General features: G+C 44.4%; 1 protein-coding gene across 2 annotated transcripts in view; it reads right to left on the bottom strand.

The window, feature by feature from the left end:
* The window catches only part of CAPSL (calcyphosine like), a 42,089-nt gene extending 29,427 nt beyond the window's left edge, over positions 1 to 12,662 (bottom strand). For both annotated transcript variants that reach the window (XM_077281670.1, XM_077281677.1), the window contains exon 1: positions 12,540 to 12,662. The gene's annotated coding sequence lies outside the window, so the exon portion shown is untranslated. The remainder of the gene's footprint in view (positions 1 to 12,539) is intronic.
* Between the last annotated feature and the right edge of the window lie 2,316 nt (positions 12,663 to 14,978).

Below are 14,978 nucleotides of genomic sequence, written 5' to 3'. Positions count from 1 at the left end.
AAAGTGTTACTTCACGGTCGACCTAAAAATCACTATTCAAAAACACCATCCAGAAATTACTTTAAACTCCAGTGACAACTCATGCCACTGGAGTAGTAATTTTCTGTCCACAAGAGCTTCCAGCACTGAAGAGTCACATTGCAGATAGCTGGACAAAAATAGCAAAAACAAGAAACAAAATTCAACTTAGCTGAACTGGAACTTGAGGCAGGTGAATGCAACAGAATGCTACTAGCACATTGTTGGCCGGCATATGACTAACAGCCAAGCAGCCTTAAATAGGAAACTCCCCTAGAGGGTGGCGACAGGTAATCAGAGATGGAGGAAGGCACATAAGAGGCACTACCATAACAGACCACCGGGGGAGCCCACAAACCGAATTCACAACAGCTTCCGTCACGCCACTCTGCCATAAAGGCCTGACTGGTGGAGGGCTGCAGTGATAGTTGACTTTGTGGAACTTTCTCCCATCTCCCTACTGCATCTTTGGAGATCAGCCACTGTGATCTTGGGGTTCTTCTTTACCTCTCTCACCCAGGCTCTTCTCCCACGATTGCTCAGTTTGGCTGGACGGCTAGGTCTAGGAAGACTTCTGGTGGTACCAAACTTCTTCCATTTAAGGATTATGGAGGCCACTGTGCTCTTAGGAACCTTGAGTACTGCAGAAATTCTGTTGTAACCTTGGCCAGATCTGTGCCTTGCCACAATTCTGTCTCTGAGCTCCTTGGCCAGTTCCTTTGACCTCATGATTCTCCTTTGGTCTGACATGCACTGTGAGCTGTGAGGTCTTATATAGACAGGTGTGCGCCTTTCCAAATCAAGTCCTATCAGTTTAATTACACACAGCTGGTCTCCAATGAGGGAGTAGAACCATCTCAAGGAGGATCACAAGGAAATGGACAGCATGTGACTGAAATATGAGTGTCTGAGCAAAGGGTCTGAAGACTTATGACCATGTGACTTTTCATTTTTTCTTTTTTAATAAATGTGCAAAAAAATTCTACATTTCCATTTTTTTCAGACAAGATGGGGTGCAGAGTGTACAATAATGAGAAAAAAATGAACTTTTTTGAATTTACCAAACGGCTGCAATGAAACAAAGAGTGAAAAATTTAAAGGGGTCTGAATACTTTCCATACCCACTGTATAAGAGCAGACTGGTTGCAATAAAAGGGGGCTTGTGCTTTAAATCACTGGCCATAATTCATCAAGACTGGCGGTTTTCAGGCTGGTCTTGATGAGGAGGCATGCTAGAATCATATGCTCCTGATTCATTAAGAGGCGCACACATGCGCCTTCGTGTGTATCTCGCAACAAATCTTACTCCAGTCTCAGATGCTCGATGAAGCTGAGCAAAAGTCACATGAGAACACATAAAGTAAAAAAAAATGAAGCACAGTGTTGCACCAAAACTATGCAACTTTTCAAATCCTTTTACAGAAAAATTCTGACATAAAAGCTTTGATGAAACAAGGTCATTGCCTTTTTCTGTTAACCATGGTTTCCTCAAATCAAACACATGAAGTCATCACTGATTTCCATCATACAGGCTTTACAGTCAAGGACATTGCTGTTTATAAGATTGCCCCTAAATCAACCATATATCGGATCATCAAGAACTTTAAAGTCAGAGGTTCAACTGCTGTGAAAGCTTCAAGTCGCCCAAGATATTCCACCACATGCCAGAATCACCTCCTAAAAAGAATTCAGCTATGGGATTGGTTCAATACCAGTGCAGAGCTTGCTCAAGAATGGCAGCAGGCTGATGTCAGTGCATGGTGATTCTCCAAAAAAGCATCAAGAACACATTGAAACTTTGTTGAAAGTACAGGGATTGGGATGGACACAGATAAAAGAGAGCCATGTGCAAGGGCAAGATATGGGCCCTTTGCAGTGCAATAGTTTATTATAATGCACCCCTTCATGTATCTTTGACAAAAGCTGCTTGATGCTATGGAGATAGAGATGGGCCCCCTTACCACATGTGCGGCTGCACGTTTGCCAAAGGAATGAACTGCAGCGGACAGAAGTAAAGTCATTTTCTCTGATGAAGCCCCTTTAGACTGTTTGAGACATCTGAAAAAAGATTGTCCAGAGTAGAGAAGGTGACGCTGCCATGAGTCCTGTGTCTGCAACAGTAAAGCCTCCTGACACCATTCATGAGTGGGGGCTTCTCATCCATGGAGGGGGTCACTCACAATTTACCTAAGAACATGGATAATAATAAAGAACGGGATCTAAACCTCCTCCAACAGCAACTTCTCCAATCATCTAGGACAGGGGTCCCCAACCTGTAGCTCGTGAGCCACATGTGGCTCACGAGCCTGTGATGTGTGGCTTGCGGCTGCCTGCCAGCTTGGTGCATTAGCACCAGGTGTAAATAATTATTAAGAGCAGATCTCAAAAGGGTGACTTTTGTGTGTAGCCCTGTACAGAAGAGCAGATCTGAATGTGGGTGAGATAGGAAACCGTGGAGCTTAGCATACTGCCTCGGTGTGATTTCAGTGGAAAAGCTTTGGTTGTCATTATACCAGTAATGAAATCTCTCGGTGTCAGTACTGTGAGTGGGGATGGAGCTGGTTGTGGCTCGTGACCCTCTCTCAAAGCTGAATGTGGCTCACGACACTCTTTCATAGCTGGATGTGGCCCTCAAGGTCAGAAAGGTTGGGGACCTCTGATCTAGGACAATGTGGTGATGATGCCATACCCCCATGATGGAGACCATGTCACAGGGCAAAAAGTGAGAACTAAGTGGCTGGGGAAACAAAACATTGACATTTTGGCTCCATCGCCAAGAAACTCCCAAGATCCCATTAAGAACCTGCAGTCAATCCTCAAAAATCAACAAAAACCAGAAATTGTGATAACTCCGAGGTCTGATGAGACAAGAACGGGCGGCCATCAGTCAGGATCTGCCCAGTAGACGATATCCAGCCACCGGGGAGAAGGGCAGCAGTCTGGAGAATAAGGTGCAGTGCTGAGAATGTTGAGACTTTACAGAAACTTTATGGCTTTTTCAATAAAAGTGTAAAAACTTCTGAAATGTTATCACTGTACTTCAATAACCAGAAAAACATCCGACAAAAAGATCGAAAAACACAAAAGTCGCAAAATGTAAAAATCAAAATTTGTGTCAGTCCTAAAACTTTCAGCTACAATTGTACGTGTCACAGCGAGGCGATCGCTCTCCAAGAGCTTTTGTATAACCCTCATATCAGAATCCCAGGATGGACATCCTTGTCAGACGGGATTCACTCTGGAAACTAATACAAGATCACGCCATCTGCCTCATGGCTGGCACGTAAGGCCGGAGTCACACTACCATAGAATACAGCCGAGGACTATACAAGAAAACATTATATAGAATACAGTGGGTACGGAAAGTATTCAGACCCCTTTACATTTTTCACTCTTTGTTTCATTGCAGCCAGTTGGTAAATTCAAAAAAGTTCATTTTTCCTCATTAGTGTACACTCTGCACCCCATCTTGGCTGAAAAAAAAACAGAAATGTAGAAATTTTTGCAAATTTAATTAAAAAAAACCTGAAATATCTCATGGTCATAAGTATTCAGACACTTTGCTCAGACACTCATATTTAAGTCACATGATGTCCATTTCCTTGTGATCCTCCTTGAGATGGTTCTACTCCTTCATTGGAGTCCAGCTGTGTTTAATTAAACTGATGGGACTTGATTTGTAAAGGCGCACACCTGTCAATATAAGACCTCACAGCTCACAGTGCATGTCAGACCAAAGGAGAATCATGAGGTCAAAGGAACTGGCCAAGGAGCTCAGAGACAGAATTGTGGCAAGGCACAGATCTGGCCAAGGTTACAGCAGAATTTCTGCAGTACTCAAGGTTCCTAAGAGCACAGTGGCCTCCATAATCCATAAATGGAAGAAGTTTGGGACCACCAGAAGTCTTCCTAGACCTGACCGTCCAGCCAAACTGAGCAATCGTGGGAGAAGAGTCTTGGTGAGAGGTGAATAAGAACCCCAAGATCACTGTGACTGAGCTCCAGAGATGCAGTAGGGAGATGGGAGAGAGTTCCACAAAGATAGATAGATAGATAGATAGATAGATAGATAGATAGATAGATAGATAGATAGATAGATAGATAGAAGAAAAGCCGGTAATACATCTGTCGGGTTCTGTAAAATCACTGCAGGAGCCAACAGGATAGAAGAGATGGATTACATACAGAAAATACATATAGGAGAGATATACAGATATCTTTGACAAAATACAATTAGTACAGTGTGTGCAGCTTACTGTACATGTATTTAATTAATAAAAGATTATTTTCTGAAAAACATGGCGTGGGCTCCTGCATAATTTTCTTAACCAGCAGAGGGAAAGCCGACGGCTGGGGGCTGATGTTTATAGCCTGGGAAGGGGGTAATACCCATGGTGCTTTCCAGGCTATTAATATCAACTCACAGCTGTATAATTAGCCTTTATTGGTTATTAAAATGGGGGACCCTAAAAAAAGTTATGTAGGGTTCCCCTATAATTAACCTCATTCTGACCTCGGACGGGATAGTACATCTGAGGTCAGATATACCGCGCTTTGATGTGGGCTCCAGCGGTGAGCCCGCATCAAAGCCGGGACATGTCAGCTGTTTTGAACAGCTGACATGTGCCCACAATAGCGGCAGGTGAAATTGCGATTCACCTGCTGCTATTAACTAGTTAAATGCCGCTGTCAAACGCTGACAGCGGCATTTAACCAGTGCTTCCAGCCGGGCGGCCGGAAACGAGCGCATCGCCGACCCCCGTCACATGATCGGGGGTCAGCGATGCTTCTGCATTGTAATCATAGAGGCCCTTGAGACCTCTATGGTTACTGATGCAGGCCAGCTGTGAGCGCCCCCCTGTGGTCGGCGCTCATAGCACACCTGCATTTCTGCTGCATAGCATCGATCTGATGATCGCTGCTATGTAGCAGAGCCGATCGAGTGGTGCCTGCTTCTAGCCTCCCATGGAGGCTATTGAAGCATGGCAAAAGTAAAAAAAAAGTTAAAAAAAATGTGAAAAAAATATATAAAAGTTTAAAGGGCACCTGTCACCTCGTTTTTTCAATATGAGATAAAAATACTGTTAAATAGGGCCTGAGCTGAGCATTACAACAGTGTATTTTGTGGATCTCGATTCCCCACCTATGCTGCCGAAATACGTTACCAAAGTAGTCTTTTCGCCTGTCAATCAGGCTGGTCTCGTCAGATGGGCGTGGTGTCTTCCCCCAGATCTTGCTTAGTTTTCCGTTGGTGGCGTAGTGGTGTGCGCATGCCCAAGGTCCCGAATCCACTGCACAGGGGAGTGAAAAGATCGCGATGTGCGGTATTTCATTGGTGATCGGTGGGCGCGGCCATCTTCCTTTGGCCGCGCGTGCGCAGAAGCGGCGCTCTGCTGGCCGCGGCTTCAGGAAAATGGCCGCGGGATGCCGCGCGTGCGCAGATGAAGATCGCGGCGGCCATTTTCCTGAAGTCGAGATGCGAACTTTGCTTCAGGAAAATGGCCGCCGCGATCTCCATCTGCGCGCGCGCGGCCAAAGGAAGATGGCCGCGCCCCCCGATCACCAATGAAATACCGCACATCGCGATCTTTTCACTCCCCTGTGCAGTGGATTCGGGACCTTGGGCATGCGCACACCACTACGCCACCAACGGAAAACTACGCAAGATCTGGGGGAAGACACCACGCCCTTTTGACCAGACCAGCCTGATTGACAGGCGAAAACGACTACTTTGGTAACGTATTTCGGCAGCATAGGTGGGGAATCGGGGTCCACAAAATACACTATTGCAATGCACAGCTCAGGCCCTATTTAACAGTATTTTTATCTCATACGGAAAAAACGGGGTGACAGGTTCCCTTTAAATCACCCCCCTTTCGCCCCATTCAAAATAAATCAATAAAAAAAAATCAAACCTACACATATTTGGTATTGCCGCGTTCAGAATCGCCCGATCTATCAATAAAAAAAAGCATTAACCTGATCGCTTAACGGCGTAGCGAAAAAAAAATTCAAAACGCCAGAATTACGTTTTTTGGGTCGCGGCGACATTGCATTAAAATGTAATAACGGGCGATCAAAAGAACGTATCTCCACCAAAATGCTATCATTAAAAACGTCATCTTGGCACGCAAAAAATAAGCCCTCACCCGACCCCAGATCATGAAAAATGGAGACGCTATGGGTATCGGAAAATGGCGCAACTTTTTTTTTTTTTCGCAAAGTTTGGAATTTTTTTTCACCACTTAGATAAAAGAGAACCTAGACATGTTTGGTGTCTTTGAACTCGTACTGACCTGGAGAATCATAATGGCAGGTCAGTTTTAGCATTTAGTGAACCTAGTAAAAAAGCCAATCAAAAAACAAGTGTGGGATTGCACTTTTTTTGCAATTTCACCGCACTTGGAACTTTTTTCCCGTTTTCTAGTACACGATATGCTAAAACCAATGATGTCGTTCAAAAGTACAACTTATTTAGCAAAAACTAAGCCCTCACATGGCCATATTGATGGAAAAATAAAAAAGTTATGGCTCTGGGAAGAAGGGGAGCAAAAACGAACACGGAAAAATGGAAAATCCCAAGGTCATGAAGGGGTTAATAACCAGCAAAGGCTATGCAGACAGCTGCAGGCAGATATTAAAAGCCTAGGAAGGAGCCATGGAAACTGGCTCCCCCAGGCTAAAAACATCAGCTCTCAAAAGGCGCATCTCTAAGATGTACCAATTTTGGCACTTAGCCTCGCTCTTCCCACTTGCCCTGTAGAGGTTGCAAGTGGGGTGCTAGTTGGGGAAGTTGATGTCACCTTTGTATTGTCAGGTGACATCAAGCCCCGAGGTTAGTAATGGAGAGGTGTGTGATTGACATAGATAATTGCTCTATGTAAAAGCTCATGTTAAAATCACATTGCGGTTGGCTGTAAATTGGATTCTAAGTGTGAAAAAACAACTTGTCCTCGCATGACACTCGTGCGACTCTCGGCGGTGAAAATCGGACCTTTTTTTTACATTTAGTGTGACTCCAGCCTTATACTACATCTCCTCTGAAGAGACGGCCATACATGTGTTGTTCTGGGATGTAGAAGTGGGGGTATAAACCTGGACCCGCAGCAATCGGCTGATCAACAGTGTAAGGCCGGCATCACACTGGCGAGTTTTACGGACGTATGAGCGCATAAACTACGTCCGTAAAATACGCATAACACACGGCCCATTGATTCCCTATGTCCCAGCTCCTATCAGCCGTATTTTACTGATCCGTATTATACGGTCTTGTACGGCCGTAGAAAATCGCAGCATGCTGCGTTTGTCACCGTATTGCGCAAAAAACTCGCCAATGAAAGTCTATGGTGGCGAGAAAAATATGGATTACACACGGACCAGCAGTGTGACCTGCGAGAAATACGCAGCGGTGTTAGTGAAAAGCCGGTAATTCAATTGCCGGCTTTTCATTTCTCCTTCACAAACCCGACAGGATATGAGACATGATTACATATAGTAAACCATCTCATATCCCTTTTTTTTTGCATATTCCACACTACTAATGTTAGTAGTGTGTATGTGCAAAATTTGGGCGCTGTAGCTGCTAAAATAAAGGGTTAAATGGCGGAAAAAATTGGCGTGGGCTCCCGCGCAATTTTCTCCGCCAGAGCGGTAAAGCCAGTGACTGAGGGCAGATATTAATAGCCAGGAGAGGGTCCATGGTTATTGCCCCCCCGGCTACAAACATCTGCCCCCAGCCACCCCAGAAAAGGCACATCTGTAAGATGCGCCTATTCTGGCACTTGGCCACTCTCTTCCCACTCCCGTGTAGCGGTGGGATATGGGGTAATGAAGGGTTAATGTCACCTTGCTATTGTAAGGTGACATTAAGCCAGGTTAATAATGGAGAGGCGTCAATTATGACACCTATCCATTATTAATCCAATAGTACGAAATGGTTAATAAAACACAGACACATTATTACAAAGTATTTTAATGAAATAAAGACACAGGGTGTTGTAATATTTTATTAGACTCTTAATCCACCTGAAGACCATCGTTCTGTAACAAAGTAAAAAAAACAAACAACAATATTCCATACCTTCCGTCGTTATGTCCCACGATGTAAATCCATCTGAAGGGGTTAAATCACTTTACAGCCAGGAGCTGTGCTAAAGCACTCGCTCGTGCCTGTAAACCCCGGGTACTGAATGGAAAGCTGGGTGATCTGTTGTTACCTTGAGTGGCGGTGAGGCACCCTCTGCTGGATGTCCTCATGAACTGGAGCCTTAGAAAAGTTCCCACGCTCGAGTTCATATGAGGACATCCAGCAGAGGGCACATCACCGTGACTCAAGGTAACTACAGATCACCCAGCTTTCCTTTCAGTACCCGGGGGTTTACAGGCAGGAGCGAGTGCTTTAGCACAGCTCCTGGCTGTAAAATGATTTAACCCCTTCAGATGGATTTACTTTGTGGGACATAACGACGGAAGGTTGTTGTTTTTTTAACTGTTACAGAACGATGGTCTTCAGGTGGATTAAGAGTCTAATAAAATATTACAACACCCTGTGTCTTTATTTAATTAAAATACTTTGTAATCATGTGTGTGTGTTTAATTAACCATTTCAGACTATTGGATTAATAATGGATAGGTGTCATAATTGACGCCTCTCCATTATTAACCTGGCTTAATGTCACCTTACAATAGCAAGGTGACATTAACCCTTCATTACCCCATATCCCACTGCTACACGGGAGTGGGAAGAGAGTGGCCAAGTGCCAGAATAGGCGCATCTTACAGATGTGCCTTTTCTGGGGTGGCTGGGGGCAGATGTTTGTAGCCGGGGGGGCAATAACCATGGACCCTCTCCTGGCTATTAATATCTGCCCTCAGTCACTGGCTTTACCGCTCTGGCGGAGAAAATTGCGCGGGAGCCCACGCCAATTTTTTCCGCCATTTAACCCTTTATTTTAGCAGCTACAGCGCCCAAATTTTGCACATACACACTACTAACATTAGTGGTGTGTAATATGCAAAAAAAAAAGGGATATGAGATGGTTTACTGTATGTAAACCATGTCTCATATCCTGTCGGGTTTGGGAAGGAGAAATGAAAAGCCGGCAATTGAATTACCGGCTTTTCACATATATCGCGCTGAATTAAATATAAATACAGAATATATATATATGTGTCTCAATGACATATATATATATATACTGTATATATGTTTTAACGAACATTTGAGCACATAAATCCATTAGATGTCGGTTTTGCAAGTCTGCGAGAAAATATCGCAGTACGGATGCCATACGGATTACATACGGAGGATGCCATGCGCAAAATATGCTGACACACCCTGCCTACGGATGACATACGGATCACTATTTTTGGGACTTTTCTGCGTATTACGGCCGTAAAAAACGGACCGTATTTACATACGCTGAGTGTGACGCCGGCCTAACTGTGCAACTATAGGGACTTCAGACACAACTTTCAACGTGGGGGCCCATAGTCCCCTAATCAGAACGCAACTACACAGCATGTTCCTTGGAGTATAATCTAACATCTAGCGCTGATCACAGCAGCTGAACCCCCTTAGATGCTGCTGTCAATTGTGACACCTACCTTTCAGGGTTTGGAAATGGCGTGCTGATGGCATTGTCATGGCAGTCAGTGGCCTACTGATGGACCCCATGTTTGTACCCCACAGGCCAGGCTTCATAGAATAGCGGTAATTTTACAACACAGTGTAATATTAGGATATTGCAGGGTGCTATGCAAGGACTCAATGGCGTATCGCTAACAGTGGCCTCTATGGGGCCCGTGACTTGGGTTCCTCAACCTGCCTGTCATCACATTTTCAACTGTGTGGGGGGGCATTATACTGTTTGGAGAAACCATAATACAATGTGGAGGGGTCGTTATACCGTGTGTAGGGCTATGAAGGGCCGTTATACTGTAAGAAGGGCCGTATTGGAGCCAACATACTGTGTTGGGGTCACTGTGGTAGTATCATACTTTGGGGGATAATGTAGGGTACTGTGTAAGAATTCACTGTGGGGGCATTCTACAATGTTTAGGGGGCACTTTTGTTGACATCATACTTTATAGAGGCCATGAAAGGGGTATCTTAACCCCTTCACATGGCAGCCCTTTTTTGTTTTTGCGTTTCTGTTTTTCGCTCCCCTTCTTCCCAGAGCCATAACTTTTTTATTTTCCCGTCAATATGGCCATGTCAAGGCTTGGTTTTTTTTGCGGGAGGAGTGGTACTTTTGAACGAGACCATTGATTTCACCATATCATGTACTCGAAAACAGGAAAAAAATTCCACGAGCGGTGAAATTGTTCCTGTTTTGGGGATTTGTTTTTATCATGGTCACCAAATTCTAAACCTGACCTGCCATTATGATTCTCCCGGTCATTACGAGTTTGTCTGTGCCAAACATGCATAGGTTGCTTTTTATTTAAATGGTGAAAAAAACGCAAAGTTTGCTAAAAAAAAAAATTGCGTCATTTTTCCCGTGACCCGTAGCGTCTCCATTTTTTGTGATCTGGGGCTGGGTGAGGGCTTATTTTTTGCGTGCCGAACTGACGTATTTAATGATACCATTTTGGTGCGGATATGATCTTTTGATCGTCCATTATTCCATTTTAATGCAATGTTGCGGCGACCAAAAATACGTAATTCTGGCGTTTTTACTTATTTTTTTGCTACGTCATTTACCGATTGGATTATTTTTATAGCTTGATAGATCTGGCGATGCTGAGTGCAGCGATTCCAAATATGTGCTTTTTTTTGTTCATTTTGAATGGGGCGAATGGGGGGTGATTTGAACTTTTATATTTTTAATTTTTTTAATATTTTTTAAAATATTTTTTTTTACTTTTTGCATACTTCAGTAGTCTCCGTAGGAGACTAGAAGCTGCAGTTGTCCGACATCATACTACATACAGGCGATGATCAGATCACCTGTGTGTAGCAGAAATGCTCACTTGCTACAAGCACTGATCACTCATAGCAATCCGGCAATGACAACCACAGGGGTCTCCTGCAGACCCCGGGTTGTCATGCCAACCTATTGGCAACCCGCGGTCATGTGACACTGGCGCTGATCACGATTCCACCCGTGGCTGTTAGAGGCACATGTCAGCTGTTCAAAACAGCTGACGTGCCAGGAAAGATGCGGGATCAGTGCCGGAGCTCACATCAAAGTGAGACATGACATGTACAGCGCATGTCGTGAAGGGGTTAATGCGAACACTAGGGGGGCTTCAGTACGAAAATAATTATTTTTTAAAGGCTGCACAGTTGTGAGATATGAAGCATGGTGGCTCAGTGGTTAGCACTGCAGGCTTACAGCTCTGGGGGCCTGGGTTCAAATCCCACCAAGGACAACATCTGCAAGGAGTCTGTATGTTCTCCCCGTGTTTGTGTGGGTCTTCTACAGATTCTCTGGTTTCCTCCCACACTCCAAAGACATACTGATAGGGAATGTAGATTGTGAGGACAGTGACGATGACGTCTGTAAAGTGCTGCGGAATTAATGGCGCCATATAGGTGAGATAAATTAATATGCTCTTCTGTGAGCATATCTTTGTAAAAGAAAATAGACAAGTAACGTATCTGATATTGCCATATATCTGTACAGAACAAAAGCAATGATATATATACTCCATAAGGTGATTGCAAAAAAAAAATGAATAAAAAATAAACGTCAGAATCACTGGATTTTGGTCTCTTCTCCTTCATCCAAAAAAATGGAATAAACTTTATGGAGCGGAAAAAGATTATGTTCTCCTGGAAGACGAAGGAGAGAAATTGAATGCAATGAGGGCCCCTGGGACTGTCACCCAGTGGTCCTCATTGAGGGCATCTATGGGACGGGTTTTGGCTGCGTTCTTCAATACACAACATTATAAATCCCCCTTACCCAGAATATTTATTTTACTCCTATAGCACCATTAATTCCACAGCGCTTTACACACATTATCATCACTGTCCCCATCACAATCTACATTCCCTATCAGTATGTCTTTGGAATGTGGGAGGAAACCGGAGAACCTGGAGGAAACCCACGCAAACACGGGGAGAACATACAAACTCCTTGCAGATGTTGTCCTTGGTGGGGTTTGAACCCAGGACTCCAGAGCTGCAAGGTTGCTGTGCTAACCACTGAGTCACCGTACAGTGCTAACCACTGAGTCACCGTGCAGTGCTAACCACTGAGTCACCCTACAGTGCTAACCACTGAGTCACCGTACAGTGCTAACCACTGAGTCACCCTACAGTGCTAACAACTGAGTCACCCTACAGTGCTAACCACTGAGTCACCGTACAGTGCTAACCACTGAGTCACCCTACAGTGCTAACCACTGAGCCTCCATGTTGCCAATATAATATTGGACAGTTAGAACTTTACACATCATTTCTGGGGAGTTGCAGAACTTTTCAAGGGAGCAACAAAATGAGCAAGAAAAGACATAAAGCGCAAAGGCTGCCAGACATGTCCGTGCACAGAGTGCAGTGGGGGTAATGTCACCTTCAGTCTCCGGGTGGGGATCCTCCAGCACCAGCCCGAGCCTTCACCTGCTGCTATGGACGCTCCTCTAGCAGGGACAGGAGAACGGCCACCTCCGTATTCCTGATTGGCTGAGCAGGCAGAATTCTCCTCAGTGATTGGTGGAATCCGCCGTCTGTCAGGTTGCCCCGCCCCACCCACGCTTGTTGCTTGAGGTTAGTTACACATAGTAGTGTTGCTATGGAGACGGCATCAGACGTTCGAATACAGAACAGCGCAGTGTAGAGCTCCGCCCCCCGGAACTGTCAGCACGGCATTAACCCTTCCTGCACCGCAAAGCTTTATATAGTCAGGAAATGAGCAGAATTAATTATTAACGGTGAAGATTACTGTAAATATTTACCAATGTGATGAAAGGGTTAGAGAAGGCTCCTAAAGGTATCACTGGGCTGCACCACAGTGATCAATGTTCCTCCTCATCTAAGAGCCATTATAGTTTTATTTTTTGGTCAGCTTTTATCATCACCATTTTAAGACCTAGATGACTTTTTATTTATTCTGGGAGGTGAAACAACCAAGAAAGTGCGATCGCGATGTTTAGATTTTTTTTAATTTCTGCGTTCACTCAGCGGGATAATTAATATTCTATTCGCTCAGTTACACAGAAATATAAGAAGTTTTTTTTTTTGTTTTGGGCAATGTAATAAGAACTTTTGTATATTTTTATAATATGTTTCTTATAAATATCACCACGAGGGGGCTTCAGCCTGTGATCCCTCTTACAATCAACTGCAATGATGCCGCAGCATGTAATGGGTTAATCGTCTCCACCCACGCAGAGCACAGGAGGCCCCTACCGTAGGATGCAGCAGGGGCCCCCACTTATATCCAGCCCCACCATTAACCGCTTCAAGACCCGACTATTTTTTGGTTGTAGGATCACATTTATTTATTTATATCTAAATATTCCAGTATTCATAACTTTTCTTTTTTTTTTTTCTATTTTGCTCATTAACCACTTGAGTACCAGGACATTTTGTTTGAATTTAGGATCACCTACATTTTTTTTTTCTCTTGAGAACCAATAACTTTTTCTTTTTTGGCATTGATAGGACAATATGGAGGCTTTTGGGATACACATTAGGTTTTAGCAAAAAAAATTCGGAGGACCCTTGTCCCGCAGACACGTCCGTGTCCCTTCCACTGGAGACTGTGACCCTCGTCCTACCTGCTGGTATCATGGCACCTGCTCCGATTCATAGGCCTGACACGACTTCATGCACGTGGAGGACGACTAAGCAGAAGAGGCATCATGGATCCCATCCAATAGGAGGAGGTTCTGACGAATATTTGTGATCAACACTAGTAGTATGTATGTTAGTATGATAAAAAGTGTGATGGTATGTATGATGGAAAGTCTCAGTGTGGTGACTAGTGCCAACACTCCAGAGCAGTGCACACGTCCCTGATCTCCGGATCTGTGCCGCTTTGCACCATATAGGAGTAATCATATTGGATCCTTTTCCTCCATTCTCCATCCTGTGGTCTCTGCCCTACAGGACGTCAGCGTCCCCTCGGGGGCCGGCCAGTGACATCACTGCAATGCGCTGCCTGAGTCCGCCTGCCCTGTCTGCAGAGAAGAACAAGACTCGATCCTTTATTTTTTTGTGGAGAGGCGACATTATTACTTTTTAAAAGGGGTATTTGTTTTAAGGTGGCACTGAAGGGGCATTATTACTGGGCTAGGGGGTGCAATATTTGTCTTACCCCACCTGGGCACTGGCAACCCACGCCATGTCACTGCCACCCCATGTTAGACATATACTACAGAATTGTAAAAAGATGTTAAAGGTGTTCTCTAAGCTGTCTCTACTTATAAGACACATAGAGGATATGTAAAGAGACCGGAGAAACCTGTGGGAACACAGAAAGTACATGCAAACTCCATGAAAATGTTACAAACGTCAAAAACATCCTCAGCGCCCTATGGAATTGGCACCAGAGGTTGAGCTGTTGTGTCAGCACCACCTAGAGGCGACATGAGGTGTTGCAGCTTTTAGCTTTTTAAAAGAAGGCGCCGAATCCGTTCTCTAATTGGGAATTTTCCCATCTTTTATCTTCTTCATTATTAATTTTATTGCAAACCCAACCCTGACTGCTCTGATTAACCGTAATTAGAGTTCTATAAATAGTGACGCCCCCTCCAGAACATCGGAGGACTGGAGAAATACCGGCTGGTATTGTTTGGAGTCATCATTCTGTGACGCTGTGAGTGCAGCGGGTCGGACATTATTAGTTTAGTGAGATGGGACTGATTGCGGCAGGGGGGTATACACAGTAATTAATGAGAAATGTCAAACACGTCTTCCGTTTGTGGGTGGGTTTCTTCTAGCCGGCCATTTAGAAAAGTGAAATTTCCATTTCGCTGAGTTTTTATAAGTTTTAAGTCATCTTTATTAA

The sequence above is a fragment of the Ranitomeya variabilis genome, chromosome 1 (assembly GCF_051348905.1).
Source record: "Ranitomeya variabilis isolate aRanVar5 chromosome 1, aRanVar5.hap1, whole genome shotgun sequence".
NCBI classification, from domain to species: domain Eukaryota; kingdom Metazoa; phylum Chordata; class Amphibia; order Anura; family Dendrobatidae; genus Ranitomeya; species Ranitomeya variabilis.
Note: the sequence above shows the minus strand (reverse complement) of the source record. Positions and strands in the feature narration are given on the sequence as shown.